The sequence below is a fragment of the Phocoena phocoena genome, chromosome 4 (assembly GCF_963924675.1).
Source record: "Phocoena phocoena chromosome 4, mPhoPho1.1, whole genome shotgun sequence".
NCBI lineage: Eukaryota > Metazoa > Chordata > Mammalia > Artiodactyla > Phocoenidae > Phocoena > Phocoena phocoena.
In genome coordinates this window covers 136,824,057-136,844,645 of record NC_089222.1, presented here as the reverse complement: position 1 = coordinate 136,844,645, position 20,589 = coordinate 136,824,057, and positions in this window count along the sequence as shown.

The window sequence follows — 20,589 nt, the reverse complement described above, 5'->3', positions numbered from 1 at the left end:
TTTCACCAGCGCGCTTTATGCTCATCTTCTTTCCCGCCCCTGCCCCCCACCTCTGCCCATTATCCTCAACCACAGCAAACTGCATCGTGTCTCCTGTGGCTTTGCTCATTTTGAGCTCCAAGGAGGCTCACCTGTAATGTAGTCAGTGAAGGGCTACATGTCTTCTGTAGCCCTTTTGTTTTAAACTTTTGCCTTAGGAAAGAACATTGATATTTGTTTAAATCATTTCTAAGAAAGTTTCACACCTGGGGGAAAAGTAAGCGTAATGGAACATAAAACTTCCAGAATGCACTCCTTCTTAGCTGCTATCCTAAAGTATTTGATCGCTGGAGCCTCCAAATTCCAGAATTGCTTAACTTCCTTTATTGTCCTTAAACACACCCAAAATGTTTAGAGGAAAGCTCTTGAAAGCATCAAAAGAATTTGGCTCTATTCCACTTTCAGTGATCTTGAAAATCGAACTCCTCCCCTCCTTTATTCTCTGCTTCCAGTTGGCATCCATGTCTTGAGTATAACTTTTTATTATTACTATTTCTCTCTCTTCTCTCTTCTTGGTTCCTGCTGCTACTGCCTTGGTCCTGTCCTGGGTCGGTTCTCATAGGTCCCCACAATCACCTCTTCCTCCCTGACAGGTCGTTATCAGCCTCCATCCCATATTCTCATGGCCACATAAGCCTGGTCATGTCAGCCCTGATGAGCACATTTCCTTGGAGCCTCATGGCCTTTGGGGTAAAGACCAACCCAGGACCTCTGTGATGGTGCTCTGGCTCCGTTTTAAGGCCCACCTCTTGCCTTCCCCCAGTGTTTCCCCCCTCTCCAGAATAATTAGATATCCTCAAGGAACTAGAAGTAAGATGACTCTCTGAGAGTTAAGCTATAAGTCAAAACAAAAGAGATGAAGACAGAAATCTTCTAAGTCACCATAAGGAAAGGGACTGGGCCACCAGCTGGTGAGCTTCATCTGTAAAATACTTGAATGTAGCACACTGAGAACACATGGAAAACAATGGTCAATCAGAGGACAGCTGGTCACTCAATTTAAAAAAATAAAAATAAACATAGGCTTATAGAGGTAAACTAGCTCATAACTAATGGACTTCTAAATGCTCTAGTTTTGCCATCAGTAAATATATTTCTATTGTGATCATAACTGCATCAAGCTGTCTTAGCCCAGAGATATTAACTTGGACTGTCAGTGCTCTCAGCCAGGGGCGATTCAGATCCCCTAGGGGACATTGCTTTCGGTCACATCCTCCTTTGTTCTGAGGAACTAAATGACTCTTCAGAATGAGTCTTCTATTCAATGTCAAAGGTTCAAACCAAGTATATGAAATTCTAGGGCTGCCTTAACAAAACCCCACCAAAGTACTGGGCTAAAACAACAGAAATTGATCCCCTCACAATTATGGAGGCCAGAAATCTGAAATCAAGGTGTCAACAGGGTTGGTTTCTTCTGGAGACTCCGAGGGAGAATCTGTTCCATGTCTCTCTCTTAGCTTCTGGAGCCTGCTGGCACCCTTGGCATTCCCTGGCTTGAGGCTGCTGGTCTCCGTCTCTGCCTTTGTCTTCACATGGTCTTCCCCTTGTGTCCCTGTCTCTCAAATCTCCCCCCTTTCTCTTTGAAGGACACTTGTCATTGGATTTAGGGCCCATCCTAATCCAGGATGATCTCATCTTGAGATCCTAAATTACACCCACAAAGACCCTATTTCCAAACAAAATCACATTCACAGGTATGGATGTCAGCCCATGGACTTCTCTTTTGTGGGGGGACACTATTTAGTCCACCACACAGAGTGAAATGGTTGTATCTCCAGGAAGCCAGGGTAGCTTTTCCCTTACTGCATGATTTGGTTCTCCAAAGTCATAATCTGTACCCATAGTACATGAATCATTCATGACGAACACACTCTCTAAAAGTAAAGCTTTTGAACGAATGTGTAGATGGAGAAAATGAGCCCCAATTAAGCTCCCTTTTGTGATAAACCTCTTAGAAAAGCATTAACTCTAATCTTCAGTGAAAAGTATTGTAAAATCAAGATTGGAGGGGAAGATGGTGTTTGAAATGGCCTGGGTTCCCTTTAATGGAATGAAGAGAGGCAGAATTTACTGCGATTGTGATATGCTTTTAGCTACACAAGGAGTCAGGGTCAGAGAATTAAGTGAAACCAACAAAACTGTGACCAACTGTGGTTTTGCCTTGGAGAGACTTTGTGAATTATCAACAGCCTGGGAGATGGAAATGGTCTCTTTTCATTCAGGATACCTTCAGAGTTTGTGTGAACCAAACTCTCTCTGGTCTCTCTCTTTTTCTTTTTCCATCACACTTTCAATTTTATTCTTTCGTTGTTAGAGTTTTGAGGAAAGGGTAAAAGATTATGCCTTTGGTCGGCACTGGTGACAAGAATTCTCTTTGGTTAAGCTAAGAAATTAGCACATAATTAATTTTATTATAAAAGCAATGATAATGTTCACCAGATCTTTGCACGGCTTCTCTACCCATCAAGCAGGGCTTGGCTCAAAGGTCACTTCTTCACAGAACCCATTCCTCTATCTGAAGCATCCTCCCCACCTCCCTCCGCCCATGCTGAACCACTGCCTACTAACATTGTTGCTCTCTGTCCCCTGCTTTATCTTTCTTCGTGGCAATAGTGATGTTTCACTGAAGATATATTGCTTTGGCTGAGACTTGTTTCCTTTGTACATTACAAGCTCCAAGAAGGCAGGGCCTTTGATCATCTTGTGTGCCCGAGTCCTAGAACAGTGCCTGACACATAAGGGCCATCAATCAATATTTGTTGAGTGGATGAAGGAGTGCACGTGTGAATTCCTTTGCTGGGTGCCATTTGTACTGATTTATTTCCTCCCGGGAACAATACTTCAACACGGATGCTAAAGTGAGTCAGAGTAGTTCCCTGATGAAAAGCATAGCAGTTCAGAAGTTAGAGAGGCAGTACGAGACACTTGTCTATGCAGGCTTTGGGTACCAACACCTCTCTGTCAGTTTCCATGTGGGTGCTGGGCCTTTGTTTCCTCATCTGTAAAATGGCATGATAATGGTACCTGCCTTGTAGGGTTTTTATTATGACAATTAAATGGCATTGCCTTCAGTGGGAACAGAGTCTGGCACATTATAGGCAATCAATAAATACTAGCTAGTATGGTGCCCCTTTTTCAGATGAGAAAACCAGACTTAGAGTAAGGTAGCTTGAGTAGGAAGACAGAGGTGCTAGGTGGTAGAAGCAGAAGCTGAACCCAGATCTGGCTTCCTTTGGAGTCTGAGTCAGGTCTTGGCCACAGCATTAACTTGCTTGATGCATTTGGGGTGGACTTGTAAGAAATTAGGCTGCTGTCAAGGGAGTGCTATAGCAGTCTAAAGGATGGATCACTCAGTGCTACAAATGACATTGCTACCAGTGGTTCACCACAGCGGTCAATATGGGAACCAATCTTGGCCAATGTGGGGAAATATACTCAACGGCCCTGCAAGACAAAATCCGATGGCTTTCCTTTTGAGTTCTCAGAGATGGTGATACAACAGGAGCAGGCCAGCCTGTGCCAATTTACCAATAAGCAAGTTTCATCAGACCCACTTCAAAAGATGTAAGGATAGTTTAGGTCAAGCCATAGTGTTGCATGATAAAAAGCAGAAGTCAGCTAGATGACTGACTGCACGGCCAACCCTACTCAGCTACAACTGCTGTAGACCCAGATTCCTTCCTTACCTTTAGTACAACACGTATGTATCTGATAAGGCCCTTTGTACACCTCCTTCTTGCTCCTTAATCTATGCATCAACTGAGTCCACGTATGATTCAAAATATAGATAATTATTCTATCTCTTCAACCTTATCCTATCTTCCTAGCTATGTTTTGTTTCACCAAAAATTATTGTAATTTTTATTGGAGCACAAACCAGTTGCCCAGTTTTGGAACATGCTTAGACCTATGCTGGAAATAAGGCATGATGTTTTAATTTTTTTCAGTGGACCATGTACAATGCAATTGCGATTCAGAACTAAGAGTTCTGAGCCTCATAACGGTACTGCATTTATAAGATATCCAAAGCTTAATGACATCTGGAATATTGCCATCAATGTCTTGAAATTCAAGCTGAAGTGCTGGATCCTTTTCATCTGTTGACCTTCCTTTCTTATGTGTGGCTTGTAGAAATAAAATCTATTAAAGACGATTGACCAGCTACTTAGCTATGACAGAAGGAGTTAAAAATAATTTACTTACATATTTATTTACTCAGCTCATCTCCAGCAGTGCTGAAAGTACCAAACTGAAAAATATACCACTTTCTTCTCATGGGTGACACAATTAAATAAGTGCTCTAATACAAAGTAGTAATAATAATTTGAATGTGTCAGTTTCCCAAGTGCTGATTTTCTGATATTCTACAGAAACATTCATGGATTTCTAAGCTGATTTATGTTTATTTGATTTCTTTCTATCTTTAGGGTCTCCAGAGAATATTCACATAGTTTTCTTATGAACTTTGTTCACTATAAAAAGGATCACTCATTTCTTTCTACCTTGGTTGTTGGGAATTAATATTATACTCTGAAACACAGTGAAATCCCATGTCAATAAAACATCAGGTTTACATCTTCTCTAACTTACACTTTTTCCCCATACATATCACATGTCCTATGCTACAAGCATCTTAAATTACTATAACTTGCACTCTACTTAGAAGAATTTGCTTTTAAAAAATCCAGTACATTACATACGACCACATTAGTGTCGTATTAGTATCGTGCTGTGCCTTAGACAATATAACAGACAAAAGTTCTTATGCAAATTCCTACTGATCCTATACCCTTGAGAGTATAGAGCCCTCTTCTAGCAAGTTCATAGTCAGGGCCTCCTGTATCAAGTGTTAAATGTTTAACATATTTAGAAAGACCTCCTGGGCTGACACCCAAACCAATGGTGAACACTAAGCTGGGTGAATCTCTCCTGTTAGAAAGACCTTTAGTGGCCAGGAATGAGAAAATCCATATTGACTACTGAATTCTGCTCTTTTGATGTTTTGTTATTGTTGATGGCCAAGTGCAGGAAGGTGCCATTTATTGATTTCCTTCAATCTCTTTCCCAGGATCTGTAGGCTGTTCCACTTGGTCAAGAGACTGCTGACTCAGATGAATATTTTGTGGGCTAGATTGTACTAGGAAGAAGGTGTCCATCTAGAATAATGTTTGACCAAATATTTGGGTACTGTGGCCTGGCCAAGTAGATACATAAAATATACCAGCACAGGTGCCTGCCACCTCTCTAGTGAAAGCACTTTAGACTGGACCATTGATGGTACCATACTTCACCTGCATGTGTGGTCAACACGAGCTATACCCATTGGGTGGACCCTGGGAGAAAGGGCTCAACCTGCACAGCCCAAGGGCTGCGTGCTGGGCCTTTGCTGCTCTAGTCGGAGCAACATGTCTGACTGGAAAGAGGGAAGAAGTCAGAAGATGGCAGTGAATCTAACACGAAAGTTGGAAGAGAAGAGGGGAAATAGCAGCTAGAGAGATGTACGACAATGTACCCCTAACTGGAGGTGGGTGGGGAATGGGGAGCATAGGTTTTAAAGTGGAAAGAAGAAGCATACTGCAACATATGAATCTCACTGACATAATCTTGCGTGAAAGAAGCTGGAAGCAAAAACTATATGCTAAAAGATTCCATTCCTATCAAATAAACACAGGCAAAATCCATCTATGGTGTGAGGAGTCAGGATGGTGGCTACCCAGGGGGACTTTGGGGTGATGGTTATGTTCTTTTCTTGAGCTGATTGCTGGATACATGAGTAGGTTCTGTTAGAAAAACTCCAGCTATATTTATGACGTATACACTTATCTGTATGTATATTGTGCATAAATAAAAATAGAAATTAGAATAACACAAGTGGCAAGCAAATGAGAGTGAGGGTGGGAAAAAGAGAGAAATATGAAGGCAGAAGCACTGAATATATTGTCAAATCATAGGCCAGTCACACCACTTATTTTTTTCAACTCTACAATATTTTAATACTAATTATGCAAACATTACAGATCTACTATTTTTAGTTAAGGAAATGAGGAGACTTTGAAAAAGACTGACATTATCCATTTTTGACAGTCAATTAGGTAACAGGACCAGAGGACGCAAGAGGTCCTGAACTAAAAAAAGTTCTGGCTTTCAGCCACCAGCAAACCAAAGGCCCGTTCTGAGACAAATGAATAAATGCCTCACCAAATTCCAGAAGAACTCAGCTAAATAGGTAGATTTCTTTTATGTGCAAAAATGGAATACTTCCATATGAGCAGAAGCACTATGCTAGCAAGAATAAAAAATGTATGGAGCTCTTCATCAACACTCTTCATGGTGACAATCTTTGTTTCCTCTTGGGGTTGACCAGATGACCCCAAAGCTCTTTTCCGCTCCATATGTTCTGGAATTGCTCCATTCCATCCTAATGTATGAAATATCAAACCAAATCATGACCATAATACAGTTTTATAACTTTGTTCTTTTCTTCCATTCTTAGCTTCTCCTTTAACAAGGAAAACAGAGACCTCAATGCTCATAAGCAAATCACTGTTTTGTTTGGTCTCAAGTCAAATGGTAGGCCTCCAAGGAAAACTCCCTTTTAGCATTTTCCAATTAGAAAATGTTGCACACTGCACTAAGGAACCATGTTCTTTCCCACTTTCCATTTACTTTTATTGCCATTATTTATCTGAGAGGATCATATTTCAAGAAAGGCTCTTTTCCTAACCAAAGGGAAAAAATAAATTTTTTCTTAAAAAAAAAAAAAATCCAGCAAATGAAGATCTAGTAGGATGTCTATCATTTTCGACCCATGATATTTTTTAAGGAGTTTTGAATAAGTGGATATTAGGAAGAGTGGTCGCTTATAAAAGCAGCTTGCTGGATAAAGACTTACTTGGAAAGGCTTTTAAAAAGTGCATTATTTACCCACTGGAGCTGTCAGGTTACCATGTTTACTCAAGGGAAGGCAGATTTTCTTTTTTTTTAATCTGGCCTAAGCTCTTCTTAAAACAGGCTATTGACCGGAATCAATGCAGAGAGTGGCTTAAAAAGACACAGGACAGCCTGGCCTCACTGATATCTAAATAAATTGTCAGCCCAAGGTCACACCATTTATCAGTATCAGAAGCTATTCTTGGGTTGTTTATATTGAATGTGAATGGCTGGAGGCCCAAAATATAGATACAAATATATCTTTGGGATGAGAAGCCACTCCAAGTAGCTTCCTGAAACCATCAGATTTCCCTCTAATACTTAAAGAAACAGGAGCACATTTGAATGCTCTGTGCCATCAATTTTGATTATCAAAACTATTTGTAATTGTGATTTGTTTAATGTAACTGATTGCTCATATAATTTAAGTATAATTGAATATGAAATATAATCAGTCTGTTCTCTTTTCTTTCTCAGTCGGGCAGACCCTACTGTAGTCTGTGATCTGCTCTTCTGTCAGAAGTGTCCAGAAAATGTTCCAGAGAGCTCACATGCAGCTTTTGACCTTGTTCCTTTGTGGGTGTACCAGTCGGTTACTAGTGCACCATAAGCCTGGTTAGGCTGTGTAACAAACAAGCCCGCAGTCTTAGTGGCTTGATACCACCAAGGTTTATTTCTCAGTCAGGCAAAATCTACCATGGCTTTGGGAAACTCCTCAAGACAACTGTCCCCCATGCAGCAACCTGACAACCCAGATTGCTTCCATCCTGAGGCCTGACCATGTCAACACAAGGCCTCTTCCATAGCTGCTACAATGGGTGGTTAGAGGGACACAGCACTTGTCTTGTAATCCATTGAGTAGGACTAGTCCACATTGGTCCAGCAACTTGGAAATGTCAGGAAAGGAGAAGTGTCATGTGGCTGGAAGGACAGGAAAGCAGAATGAAGATGGATCCCTAGAAGTCTTACCACAGTGGGGAAAAGGAAACAATCTAATTATTCACCTTTAGATAGGAAGTTGTGAGTATTTGTGTGTGTGTGTGTGTGTGTGTCTGTGTGTCTGTGTGTCTGTGTGTGTGCATGTGTGTGATTGTGAGACAGAGAGAGGAGAGAGAGAGAGAGTTTGAGAGATGAATTGTATAAAGAGGGCAGTGTGATGGTGGTAGGTATTCTTCTGATCTGAAAATGAATTTTAAGTGGTCTTGTGTCTGGGTAATGCGTAAAGGTTGACCATGAGGATGTGTGAGTAGTGTAACTAGAACACAGAAAGTAGCCGATTTAGATGTTTATATTCTTACTGTTTTTGTTCATTGATTGAGTATGAGGTTTGCAAAGATATTTAAAACTAGATCTCTTTCAATGAGAAACCAAATTTATATAGGTAGAGGAAAAAAATATCCAAGAAGCCTCTCCCATATAATTCTAAAACTGAGGACAATTTTCTCAGGAAAGCTGTGGTAATGTCTGGGGACATTTTTCACTGTCATAACTGGGAGTGGGGTGTTACTGGCATCACTGACAAGTCACAGGACAGCTCTACCAACACAGGATAATCCAGCTCACAATGTCCATAGTGTTAAGTTTGAGAACCCTTAACCTTAAGTTCAAGGTTGTGAACTTAGGTGTCTCATTGTGGGCAGACTCTTTGTGGTTTAAGATTTTCCATTTCTTAAGCAATTTATTTTCATCCCTCATATATTTTAAGATTTATAAATAAAAAATTACAGACATTGGGTCCCACAAAAGCAGAATTCCCATACACCTAAAACATAAACTTTAAGAGGTGCTGGTGATGTCACTTATTCATTAGACAAACTTGCAGGCATCCCCCGAGCATCTGCCATGCTCTAAGCACCTTAGGCACGAGCTACATGGAGATGAACAAGACACAGCAACCACACCCAGGGACCAAGAATGAAACAAACACAACACATCCACAGATAATGCAATCATGCTTGGTAGGTTCATCCCAAGAGTCATGATCACTTCACCCAGGTATGAATGTGTGTCTGTGTGTATAAAGTGTACACACATACATAAATGAAAACCAACACACTCATCCAAATATGTCAATATATTAACACACCACAAAATACATACTAAATGTGCAGTGGAATTATGGTCTTTAATTTCTTTGTGGCTTTCCTTTATTCACAGCAGAGAACCCATGGGATTTATATGGAGGCTCTGAGCGTGGAGTGGCCCAATCAAACACTTGATACACTATCACATTACAAAGAGGCACCATGCTGAGAACCGCTTGAGATGTAAAACAATGCAAGCAGACTTCCCAAAACATGGAGTGTGTGCCATGTTTTTAGATTTCTACAATAAACACTTCTTCAGTACTTACTGTATGCAAAAGACAGAGGATAATAATCTGAAATAGAAAGGGGAAAGGTATATACAGCACTGTGTGTGACCTCAAAGAAGAGATGGCAGACATGCACTGAGAAAGAAGAATGCAGGGGGGAGAGAGTAGAGGAGGGGGAGCTGGCAAGTTGAGCCCACTGAGGACTGAGTGGTGGAAATTCCGACTTGGGGCTCTACTGGTGTTTGTTTATTTGTACTGTCCACACTTTACCTTGACCATCTTGTTCAGCAGTGTACCCCCTGCTTCTGGAACAGTGCTTGGCATGTAGTAAGTGCTCAGTAAACACTGGTGGGGTGAAGGAATGGATGGATCTCAGTCTAAGGAGGTGAGCAACTTTACAGGCCTGGGAGACGTGCACATAGCAGGGAGGAGAGGCAGATCCTAAGTAACGGCTACCCTTGTGGATGGAGTGAACTGTGGAGGGCGGGGTGGGGGCAAAGTAAGGAAGCAGCAATGACTTTCATGAGTCCAGAGGTCTTAAAAGACTGGAGTTCAGAGAGGATGGAAGCGGACTGGGAGGTTTGAGAAGGATCATACGGTGATCATACAGTGACCAAGGATCATACAGTGACCTACTTGGAGTTAGACTGTAGGTCCCAGTTCTGATGAAGCTGAAGAGCATAAGTAAACTGTGACTGTCTTCAGATGACAGTCCTTGATGTCTCTCCAACCTCCCCAAACCCCAATGAATGCAGAGCAGGAATTTGAATCCGGCTTTGCAATACCCAAGTGGTTCACCCTCAGGAAAAAGATATTCGTGTAAAACTGCTTTAATTTGAGTGCTAAATCTGTTATAAAAATGCTTAAGAAGTTTTTTTGTGAAACGTAGACACAGTGTTCCACTGTGATAGCCCCCAAATGGGTATAGAGACCACTGACCCTGTGAAGCAGAAACATCACATTTTTGTTGTTGTTGCTGTTGTTTTTTGCGGTATGCGGGCCTCTCACTGTTGTGGCCTCTCCCGTTGTGGAGCGCAGGCTCCGGACGCACAGGCTCAGCGGCCATGGCTCACAGGCCCAGCCGCTCGGCCGCATGTGGGATCTTCCCGGACTGGGGCACGAACCCGTGTCCCCTGCATTGGCAGGCGGACTCTCAACCACTGCACCACCAGGGAAGCCCCATCACATATTTTTTGGTTTAAGATGTATTTCACACTGCATAAGTTCATTCTTTTAAAGGATCCAATTCAGAAGTTTTCAGTATATATTCAAAGTTGGGCTACCATCACAACTATCTAATTCTAGAATATTTTTGTTCCAGAAAGAAACCCATACCAGTCAGTAGTTACACCCCATTCTCCCCTCCCCCAAGCCCTTGGAACCCTTTCATTTATTTTCTGTGTCTGTAGACTTGCTTATTCTGGACATGTCACGTAAATGGTATCATACAATATGTGGTCTTTTTGCCTGGCTTATTTCATTTGGCTTAATATTTCCAAGGTTTATCCATGTTGTAGCATACATCAGTACTCCATTCCTTTTCATTGTCAAATAATATGTCATGAAATAGATGTACACCTCTATGGACTGGTTATTTCCCCCAAATTCATATGTTGAAGTTCTAACTCCCAGTACCTTTGAATGTCATTGTATTTGGAGATAAGGTCTTTAAAGAGGTAATGAAGTTAAAAGGAGATCTTTATTTTGGGCTGTAATTCCATATGACTTGTGTCCTTATAAGAGGAGGAAATTTGGACACAGACATGTACACGTACAAAGGAGAGACCATGTGGGGGATACAGGGAGAAGGTGGCTGTCTGCAAGTCAAGGAGAGAGGCCTGCGAAGAAACTGAACCTACCAACACCTTCATCTTGGACTTTTGGCCTCCAGAACTGGAAGAAAATCAATTTCTGTTTAAGCCACTCAGTTTGTGGAATTTTGCTATGGTAGCTCTAACAAACGTACACAACTACATTTTGTTATCCATTCATTAACTGACAGACATTTGGAAATCAGATGATTTTATCACGCATATTCCATCTGGCTCTGACATGCCAGGTCCATTTCATTGTGTCTTGGGGACTCTGGAAACCCCCTCTGTCAAGCTCCATCTGTAGGAGTTTGTGGGGTACAAGTACCAGCATGGTGGACTGGTTTCTAATCCAGGATGAAGGTTCACAGTTCATAGGCACACATGCTGCATAACTGTGAAGATGGATACTGAGATTACAGGGCCCTGGATATGTCCACTTGCACAAAAGCATTTCTCTCACTGCCTTGGCAAGGTACCACCTACATTCTTGCCTGGCTGTGTTAACTCCAGAGGAAGGTTCTGATGGAGAGTAACGCCTGAGATGTATATGGGTTTACAGAAGGCCTCCACGAAAATGTATGTTCTCATTTGCAAAAGGACTGAGTGCTGGATGGGCTCCTGGTCTCTCCCCAGCACAGATTACAGTCAAGTTGATGACCATGTGGGAAGGCCTGGCCAGTCTGGCCAAAGTGGGATCAGACAGAGAATTGATCTTGGGAAAGGTGTGACACGTGGAGGCAGAGACTCAGTCTCAGGGCAATGGAATTGGGCACAGGCGGCTCTGTGTAGAGGAAGGCAGACAGGTCAGCTCAGACTGGCCAGGAGTGCAGAGCAAGAAACTTCAATACAATGTCCCGTTCTCACCTATAACTTTATAACCCACATTTGCACATTTATAACCTGCTTACTATATCAATCAACATGCAAGAATATGCATGTATATATGAACGTAAGTAATAAAATGTATTATGCTCACTTTCAATCTAAAGAGAGATTGGGGGTAAAAAGGCATCCGGATTGTAAAGGAATTTTCTCCCATTTCTTTGACTTGATATACAAACGAAGTTCCCCAGACTTAAACATCAATGATGACAGCTGAATACTTCCTTATATTGTTCAATTTCTCTTATTGGGAGACTCCCCCAGGTAGCTGAGTAATGGAGAAAGTGGAAGTCTCTACGTGGGGCGGTAGCTCTTGGCTTATTGGCAGGTCAGCCTAGACTTAGTAATACAAGGAAGGTGAAATGTGCCAGGGAACAGGGAAGGTGACCGATCGCACTGTTAGTCTTTTTTGTGTGAGCACAAAAATGCTTCTTGTGTGCTTCCACCCCAGCCATCCTTTCATGGGATCTTGGATTCTCAGGGCTGTTTGTGTAATTGCTTCTTGTAAATGAGCTCCTACTCTCTGCAGCACTTTACAGTAAACCACTTTCCTTCCCCATCTGGTATCCAGTTGTTTTAACCGGGTTTCCAGGATTTGCATCAGTCATTTACAAGAACCTTTTTAACCTTCACAAAATGAAATAATTGAAGTCTATCCTTTCAACTTCACATTTGTTTGAGAAAGGCTTTGAAATCAAGGGATGGAGAGGCCGAAAGATGGATGAGATTAAAAGGAAAGGGCCCAGCTCTTCTGCCTCTGAGATGCTCAGAAACGCTGCCTTTGAGGTGAGGGGTCCAGAGGCTGGAATGGGTTATCACCTCTGTTATGGGCTCATCTGCATGGAAGAACGCTTGCCACGGTGAAATAGAGAGCCCGATAAGCTGGGAAAAGAAGTGCCCTTCCTATGACCCGGGTCTAGAAATCCTCTTGGTATAAATTGGTGTCTCCCTACCCATGCTCTGCATTACTCACCCTTCTCTCCCTCCTGCTTTAGCCGTGAGTTCCCTGCCTTGTTCAGAGGGAAAGGAAAATGAAATGAAAAGAAATGAATGAAAAGAAAATGAAAAGAAATCCAAATGTGCACACTGTGTTACTTCTCTGTCACAATGTAGGTGGAATGGAATTGGGACCCCTGGATAAAATGGGTGTATTGTACCTACATTCTCCGAGCCGCCCAGAATATAAAAGACGTTAGCTGCAGAAAAGGATATAGTTCAAAAGTGTTCAGCTTTTTGACTCTCCGACCAACTCTTTTCTTTCTCATTTCTAGTCCTAATCACAACAGATGACAGAGAAGGCTCTAGAGGCTTAGGTAAAGAGAAGCTTTAACCAGAAATAAACTCTCCACCTTTCCTGAGAAAGCCTTTTCCGAGATGCCTGTTACTTCAATCTTAATCCCATGATAACCTGCTAGCCCTTGGGGCAGTAGCTGAAATTCATTTCTGACTCAGAAAAAAACCACAGTTTAATTGGATTATGCTGATTGTTTTCTGATTAATAATTTTCATATTCCCCTGAATAATTTAGTCTGAAAGTGATTCTTTTTTATTTATTTATTTATTTATTAAGAAGATGACTTTTAAATTTATTTATTTATTTATTTATGTTTCCTGTGTTAGGTCTTCGTTTCTGTGCGAGGGCTTTCTCCAGTTGCGGCGAGCGGGGGCCACCACTCTTCATCACAGTGCGTGGGCCTCTCACTGTCGCGGCCTCTCTTGTTGCGGGGCACAGGCTCCAGACGTGCAGGCTCAGTAGTTGTGGCTCACGGGCCTAGCCGCTCTGCGGCATGTGGGTTCTTCCCAGACCAGGTCTCGAACCCATGTCCCCTGCATTGGCAGGCAGACTCTCAACCACTGCGCCACCAGGGAAGCCCCTATTCTTTTTAATTTATTAAAAGGTCTTCATGACAGTTTCAAACATTTTCCGAAGGAAAGTTTCCCATTCTCCCATCTTCTTGTCTTTCACTTTCTCACCCCTGATTGTTGATGAGAACTCTGTCTTTTGGATGAAAGCATGGAACATATTCATGAGAAAAAGAACAATCTATGGAATCTGAATAAATATGGATCCTTACAGGGTAAGGATCATCTCAACCAGTGTAGGCGTCCAAAAGATCCCTGCAAGTCTCAATGAGGAGACGGATGGGGTTACTTGAGTACCAGTGGGAACACACACCCAACTGCAGGAGAGCTGAGCAGTGATGCAGTTATGTACTCTGTCTTTTGAGAAAGAGAGAATGATAACCATGCTGTGTCCAGGAAGGCTTCCTAAACGTCCACACTGCACACAATTCCCTCCTTGTAACAGTCACTTTCCTACTGCTCTCTCCCTCTACAGCTTCCCAGCCCTCTGCTCTCCCCACCTCCTGGATAGCTCTCCTTACTGACCGGTCCCCTCACACTGTCCCTCCTCTTATTTCTTACTAGAAATGACTTGGTGAGCTCTGCAGCAGCCGCTCCCCACTTCTCATGGCAAAGGTCTGGTAGCTGGTCCAGACCCTACCCCCTTAGAAGGCTATAGGCTAAGGACAGTGACGCAGATACTTATAACTGCATATTCTCTGACTCAGCGGGAGTAGGACCAAGGTAAAGGTCTTTCCATTCTGCGGGGAATGTAGCCCTGGGGGCTGTTACCAGAGCTTTCAGGGAACATCTGGTCATGTCCTCCCATAATTGAGACTTTAGTTCTGAGTTGCCCCTGGAGGTTGCCCAGTGCCTTAATGCTGGTTAACTGCATTCTCTTGGGTGAGAGAGGAGGACAGGCTTCCTAGAAAACCTTGGTTTTCAATTTGTTTCTTGCTTCTCAATGTCTTTATTTTATTTATTTTCCTGGCCTCTTTAAACCACACAAGAAAGTATATCTTGTACCCAAAGAGACACTTCGGGATGCAAAATGTTGATAGGTCTGAGTGAGAGTTTTTATTGTTGTTTTCTGTTAACATAATCAAATCATACTTCACTTGCAGTATTTCCTAAACCAGGAAGGCAGAGACTGGTTCTTGAGTTTGAAAACATGGCCATCCATGGATGGGGTCACCCTGCAGGATTTTATTCTGAAGAAAGCATAGGATTCGTGGAGGAGGTGGATACTATTATTGAAGCCGAGATGGAAAAGATCCACCCAAGCGGACTGGGCCCCCTTAAGCTCTCTGCCACGGGCATTGAATTTCACCCGTACGTGCTGCTGATTCTCAGACTAATCTGTGATGTTGGCAGTGCAGCTCTGGAGAAAGAGTGTACAGCTTTCCTCAGCTCGCCCGAGAGGTCTCTCAACGCTACGGCACCAAAGAGCTTCATTAGTTCTCAGTGTGACACACGTCATCAGAAGGTGGCATCCAAGAAAACTAGCAATAGCACTGATGGCAAAGGCTGGTTTAGAGAAACTTTCTGTTTAAGGAGCGTTTGTGATTCCACAGTATATTCGTCTGGCGGTTTTATGGGATGTGATGTCTTTATTCCGCCGAGCACCAAGTGTGTTATAGCCACTCACTTATTTGAGGAAACTGCTTTCTGTGGGGATGCTTGGCGGCTTGCTGGCTGGGGCACCTTCCTGTGTTAGCATGGGCACTGTTCCCCCTTTAAGCAGGGAATAGATCCGACATGAATCGGAGCCTGTGCTGAAGCCCATGTCCAGTGTAAGCAGGGCAGGCATGGATTCTGACTGCTTGGCGTTTCCAAGTCAACGTTTTGCTGAGAAATATTAAGTGTAACTGAATATTACAGGGCACACACTGTTCCTGCTATATTTCCAGGGCGTCTGATCAATGGGAAAAATGAGAAGTAGAAATAAACAGAAAGGACAGAGAACTGAGCAGGCAATTGGGCTCAAAGGAAAACTGAGTAAAGCAAAGGAAATCATTTTCCAAGTAAATACAGATAAACTGGGGAAAGAAAGGCCGATGCTCTGCAGAGAAGAAATGTCTGACTGTCCTTCTCCGGGTCCAGGTCAAGCCAGGGAGCGTGGAGGGGCTGTGTTGATCACTTTCCTCTGGGGCCTGGTCTCTCAGTAAGTCCTGCTGTCAGAGGCAATGCCAGGAACAGGCGAGATGCAGAGCAGTCAGGGGAAGGAGGTCCAACCTTCTGGAGAAAACAACCCAGCAGAACGGGAGCCGATGGACGGCAGCCAGCAAGCCAGGCAGCTGGGTAGCCCTGCAGGATTTTACTTGGAGAAAACATGGGGTTCATGGAGGAATTGAAGGCTTTCATTGAAGCAAACGTGAAGAAGATCCACCCAAGAGGTTTGGGTCCCCTCGGGGACTCCGCCGTTGAAACCAATGGTTTCCGCCTTGGGAGATTAACCTACATTAGCTCCCGGAAGTAATGGCTCAGAATGGTATGTGAGGTAGGCTGCATCAGGAGTGAGGTAGGCAAGGATGGTGAGGTAGGCTGCATCTCCGTTCTGGAGAGCAGGGTCCTCCTGGGTTGCGGGGATGCCCTGTGCACTGTAGGATGTTGCACAGGCCACTGACCTCTATTCACGGGATGCTGGTCCCCTCCCTGCTGCTGGGACAACCAAAACTACCTTCAGATGTTATCAGTTGTCTCCTGGGGAGCACAGTCACTCCCTGGTTGAGAACCACTGTGATAGAGGAAGAAATAAGACCCAGAAAGCCAATGTGGCACATCTGGGTTTGCATGAGAAATCAGTGCAAAGCCAGATCTGGAACCCACTAAGCAAAGAGCTTTGAAGGCTTCCTGACCTTTTCTATGACTGCAGTGTCAAAAGAAGCAGGACAACCGTGGAGAGTTGGGTTCTGGGTTCAAACCTGGACTCTGAGCTTAACTTACTATCTATGTGAGCACAGCTATATTCCCCCGTTTCATTGTGTCTCAGTGTCTTCATCTGTTGAGCGGCTTTGATGATATAACAACACCCACCTTACAGGCTAATAGGCAAGTGAAATAAGAAAGGCCAGACAGAGAGCGCAGTACAGGGCTGCTACGTGGTAAGTTCTCAATAGTAGCTAGCCTTGGCCCTTCTCCTCCATGTGCCGAATACTCTGATAAACCACTTTAGTTTCCTTCACTTCTGTGGGTCCCTCTACCTGGAATACCCTGCCATCAACTTCTTCATGTGACTAACTCCTTCCTGCCCATCAAGACACGGCTTAAGTTTCATCCCCACAAAGAAGGTTATGGGTTCCCATGCACTATCCCCAGAGCAGCCCCGAAAGCACTGGGCCTACCACATTGTATGTGTTGAAATGTCTGTGTTTTGTCTGTCTTACCTAGACCTGCTATGAGTGAGTAGGTCAGGGGCCCTGTATAACTCATTCATGCACCTCTGTGGCACTCAGTGAGTGGGTAGGATTTTGCTTGGTAGAAATGTGGTTGGTGGGTAGCCTGCTGGATAGAGAATAACTTAAAAGGAGAAATGGTCAAGGTCTCAGAGGAGATCTGTACAATGAGGTCGTTTAGAGAATGTCTGGGGCCCGGTTGGAGTGCCAGAGACCTCACATGACACTTTTGTACTCAGTTTACCAGGCAATGGGACGCTCTAATATGCCTTTGGTGATGGCTTGGAGGGGGGGATGGGCTGAGGGTAGCTTGACGGGAACTATGCCAGGGGAAGATTAAACTGGAAGTAGTTTTCAGTATAAATTGGAGTAGACAAGGTCTGGAGGCAGGAAAATATTAGTCAAGCAACTTAAATAACTGCAGGAGAGAGGTCATGATGCCTAAAACTATAAACACAACTGTAAAACATCTTTGAGTTAATAAAAGTATTACTATTACGAGAAGGGTGGCGAATGACCCATCATTGATTGTTTGGGGGAGATGTTAGGAAGCACCCTCAGAAGTGGTATGAGTATTCGGGGGTATAAAAAGGTTGTTCTGCCAGTGAGAACTGCTGCACAGGGGAGTGGGATAGCAAAGAAAGTTCTGGAATCTTCTCTGGAGATCTTTAAAGAATAGAGATGGCCCTCCCCAGGCAGGGGTGGTTAAGTGTCTTGACTCAAGTTAGGGGATGGGCCCAGCAGGGAAGGCAGATGGGAAGGTTGGGACACATGTCCTGTGTCTTTATCCTGGGAAATGAAATCTTTTCTCACAATTTAATTAGAAATTCCAACTAATGTCTCAGAGAAATACTGAACATAGCAACTTCTCTAAGGCTGGGGGCAGGATTTTTGAGGCCTGCGTGGAGAAGCCAGACTCAACTCTAGACCAAAGAATAATCCCAGAGACAAAGCTCCTTGAATGTTTTGGAAAGAAGAGGGTTTAAAGACCTGCTTATATAGGTCTCTGCAGCTGTGAAACTTACGCACATCCTAGAGATGAGAGCACATCCCACCTCCTTCCAGACCCTACATATAAAGTCTAAGTCAGGTAGTAAGTCAGCCTCTCTTAAGGCATGGCCACATCTTCATCTCTGAGTCTCATATAAATATTTCTAAAATCAAAGAATGAATGTGAAATCCCCTTACCTGGTCTGGTGTGAGAAGCCTGGGTCTGAGGCTGGGATCAAAAAACTCTCTGGGTGTCACGCTGCTGCTTGAAGGGACAGTGGGGTCTCCACCCCAGACATGGACTCTGGCATTCGCATGGGTCAAGGAGATCTGGGAAGTAGCCAAAGAAAGAGCACAGTGAGCAGATCTCAACTGGAAAGTCAGTGCTTACTGTGTTCTCCTCTCCAAGTGCATCTGTGGTCTGGCCAGTTAGGAGCCTGGAGTGATCTCCGCGGAGACCTGCAGGAAACAGCAAGTGACCTGCTGGCCTGGACTAGGCCCTTTGCCCTCACCTGGGCTTCCAGAAAGGGAGCTGGTGTCCTGAACTATTGATGCCTGCCTAAGTAAACGGTTGCAGAAAATAGGAGGAACCCCCCTTCCCTCCCATCACCACGAGGAAAAGAAGAGCAGAGAAGCAGTTCTGTTGGAGATGGTACAAGTTTAAACAGAATACTCATGGAAGACCTGGGCCAATGCATCTCCCCTGTGGAGCCTCCTTTCCAGCTTCGCACCATACAGACCCTCTCATTTTTACTTCTGAATTAAGACAGTTACTAATGGGCTGGAAGATACCGCAAACTCAGGCACTCCAAGCTAGTGTAAAAATAGACATGATACTAATCTTTGCAAATGAAATGCATTAAAATAATCCTTTAATAGAAAAGAAAGAAGAAAGAGAAGAACCCATGGCTTCCTTCCCTTGCCTGATTACATGGGCGAGGGAAGGACCCCCTTCATCAGGATCCCTGACAAACAATGAAGGGTCTGGGACAGGATCAGTGAAGGTGGTAGAGAGAAAATGATGTGACTCTAAGTGGTGGCAGGTGACGGGGAAGATGGGAAATGGCCGATCACATTTATCCTTACGTTTCCACCTGCTTGCTGCCCTCGTTGAACATCTAAATTGGACCAGAACGGGCAGTAAAAATATAGTGCACCCTTCACAAGGATGGTGTGGCCTGCCTCTCAGTGGGCTCCGTAACTACAGACAAGCAGCCACCATGGGGCTTGTCCCTTCCAAGTGAGCCCATCAGAAGGCTCAGTGTTTGTATAATTATTTGTGCCTTTGACCTATGTGTCCAGAGAGCCTATTGTGTGTCAGGCACGTGCGGTACTGCCTGTGCTGAGGTGAATAAGGTGAGCTTAAGGCAGTCACAGCCTCGTCACAGGAGCAACTGAGAATGTATGACTGTTGGCTTAAGTACCTCCATTTACTTTGAGTAACAGGAGTTAACTGAACACATTTCATGCTTCCCCACAGCTCTTACCAAGCCTTTGGAGGTTTCAGTCCATTGTTGTTGCCAAATGCAGCCCACCAGGGACAGACACTGTGTTTAAAAGAACAGTTTTGTATTCTCTCCACAGAGTTGGTTAGGAAATGATAGTCAAAGAAGTGAGCTTATGCAGAAAAAAAAAAATCAGATGTTAATCAAAAGGAAAGACATAACAACAAAGACAGCTACAGTTCATCATCTGTTCCTTCAACAGATATTCTTGAGTACTCATACCTAAGATGCTGGACCAGGTGCTACCCCTGAAGTAGGGGACAGGAAGATGTCTAAGAGGCATTGACACTGTCCAGGGGTTCTTGAAGAGGACAGAAGATCAAACTCAGAATGGGATTGAGCTCGCTGAGCGCCACATATGCGAACAGTACTGATAATCAGTGCCGTAAGGTTTCCAAGCAATAAAGGATAAATTCACCAAGGGGGAGGATGTATCTGAGGTCTTAAAGGAAAGGTGGAATTTCAAAAGCAAAACTAAAAAGGAAAGAGCATCTCAAGGTGAGAAGGGCGACTGGGGCTGAGGATGGGAAACAGAGCAGGGAGGACGGTCTGAACAGCCTTGGAAAAGTTAAGTCCGATCTGACTAACACATCTCCGTGCCCCAGGTCCCAGCTGGTCCAAGCAGCACCATCACCTCTTCTTGCTGGAGGCTGTCAGAGGCTATACTGAATTCCCTGCAGCTTTGGTTCTTCCTCCCACCCCAGCACAGTCTCTGCAGGGCAGCTAGAGTGACCTCATTTAAACACAAATGAGGTCACAGCACGCAACCTCCCGAAAGGGGTCCACAGAGTTCTTAACATCCCTACTCACGTCTCTCTCCCCTGTGCAGATTCTGGTCCAGTCTCAGTGGTCTTGTTTCTGCTCTTTGCACTGACCAA